Genomic DNA, 2,355 nt, shown 5'->3' with positions numbered 1-2,355 from the left:
GGATCCTCACTTTTTCTCATTTCTCATACTTTCCCTATGTGATCTTATTCACTGTCATGACTACTAATACCATCGAGATGTTAATAATTCTTAAATCTCTCTGTCTAGTCTAGACTTCTCTCCTGAGCTTTAGACCCGCCATTGTCCACTGAACATGGCTCCTGGTCATGCCGCAGGCTCCATAGGCTCAACATGTGCACGATTAAGTTCTTACCCTCTCCTCAGACCTTTAGCTCTCTCCACAGTACCTCTGCCTCTGCCTTTTCCCAGTTCTTCTCACCCAGGTTCCCCAGAACCTCCCTGATCACTCTCCACCTATCTTCATCCTTGAGCCTGATTCTCTTCCCTGTCACAGATGTATGCATGATTGAAAATTAAGTCATCTGCTAGGAACCAGGTAGTGGTGGGTGGGCCAGTCAAGACTGAGGGCCTCTAGAGTGACTCCCAGACACCATGATAACCAGAAATTGAAAAGTCTTCAGAACCCGTAGAGCTGTCCAGCTATCTGCCCACCTTCATCCCTTTCTAGACTGCGCTATTTCTTCTTTTGTGAGTGGTCTGTTGACAAGTGGCTTTCTCTGCTTCTCCCTGTGTGGTTAACTAAACATGGCTGACCCAGAAGCCTCTGGGTCATATGTCCTTAATTCACACAGCCAGCAAACAAATTGTTGTCTTCCTGGTGCAAGGGCAAGTCCCCAGAAGAGAGACTGGTTGAGCCCCGGTCAAGTGCTCATCCCTGATCAAATGAGCCAAGGCTAGGAGGGTTGGGCTGTGTGGTGGGAAAAATGGCTATGGGGGCTCATGAGGGAGGTGTGAGGTTCAAGAGGAAATGGGGTCTTGTGCTGGGCAACTATCTAAGACATGATTTTTATAGCTCTGCATAATTACAAGTGACCAAAATTCCCAGAGATTATAAAATTTAAGTTTTGGCAAATACCTAACCTCTTTGCTTATCAATCTAGCTTCTGGTTTTGTGAAGCATCATCTACTTATTTCACCTCCTCTCCTCTTTCTACCTTATTGTGTGAATGAGTACTAACATAGAAGGAAGAACATCATAAGGAAAATATCCCACAAGATTATTTCTAAAAAATAAAATCTTAAATATATACTTGAATGGTACTTCCCCTTATAATACAAAGTTATTAATTATAATAATAAAGTAAAAGGCCTTTCGAGTCTATTTTAATTGTTGCTACATTAAAATCTTACTTAGAAATTCAAAATAGAAGATAATCAAAAGTATCATCTAGTCGCTTTTGACAGAAGGAAGTTTATAACCTGTGCATAAGTTCTTAGGAAATAATATCACCAGAAAATCTCTGATGGCCCTGTTTTGGGTAAGAAAAACAATTTTAGAAAATTTATTTTCATATTGGCATATTGTAGCATAATTCTTAAAGAAACTCTTACTTTAAATCAGTTTTGTTGTAAGCCTAGAAAAGAAACAGAACTAGAAGATTAACCTAGTGTTGACAAGGAGCTGGTGAGAGAGAAAGAAATATACTGTGAGACCACTTGTTTTTAAGAAATGAAACACTGGATTTATACACTAGCTTAAAAAAAAAACGTATCTCTAGATACACTGTTCTGCAGCTATTTGGATCTTGTCTGAAGTTCTTAGTAGATTTCAAATAATAGCAGATTCATTTGTTTCAAGATAGTGATTTTTTGATACCCTATTTATGCATTTATTTAACAAAATATTTTCTGAGCATCTATTATATGCAAGGTGTTGTTCAGGATTTAAAGTTGGATGTCGAAAGACCTTTTCCAAAAAATTGAAGAGGAGGCAGTACTTCCTAACTCATTTTATGAGGCCCTGATACTTAAACCTGGTAAAGATAACACACACACACAAAGAAAACTACAGACCAATATCTCTCATGAACATAGTTGCAAAAATCCTAAATAAGATACTAGCGAACCGAATACAACAACATATTAAAAAGATTATACACCATGATCGAGTGGGCTTCATTCCAGGGGCACAGGGATGGTTTAACATAGGCAAATTGATAAATGTGATATGCCACACAAACAAAATAAAGAATAAGCAACATTTGATCATATCAATAGATGCAAAAAAAAGCCTTTGACAAGATACAGCATCCATTTATGACCAAAACACTTAAATAGTCTATGGCCATGTTACCCTGAACAAGCCTGATCCCACCTGATCTTGGAAGCTAAGCAGGGTCGGGCCTGGTTAGTACTTGGATGGGAGACCACCTAGGAAGACCAGGTGCTGTAGGAGTAAAAAATAAAAAAATAAGGGATTATAAGCTGACAAGGTCCTTGCAATCTGTGAGGTCGACCAAGGGTTGTCTCACCTTAAAAACAACAACAACAAAA

General features: G+C 38.8%; 1 protein-coding gene and 1 pseudogene across 1 annotated transcript in view; one reads left to right on the top strand and one right to left on the bottom strand.

Moving 5' to 3' along the window:
• Positions 1-2,355, bottom strand: part of MAPKAP1 (mitogen-activated protein kinase associated protein 1) — a 238,846-nt gene that overhangs the window by 225,913 nt on the left and 10,578 nt on the right. The window lies entirely within an intron of this gene.
• Positions 2,139-2,257, top strand: LOC111742506 (annotated as a pseudogene).

The sequence above is a fragment of the Pteropus vampyrus genome, unplaced genomic scaffold (genome assembly GCF_000151845.1).
Source record: "Pteropus vampyrus isolate Shadow unplaced genomic scaffold, Pvam_2.0 Scaffold95, whole genome shotgun sequence".
NCBI classification, from domain to species: Eukaryota; Metazoa; Chordata; class Mammalia; order Chiroptera; family Pteropodidae; genus Pteropus; species Pteropus vampyrus.
Note: the sequence above shows the minus strand (reverse complement) of the source record. Positions and strands in the feature narration are given on the sequence as shown.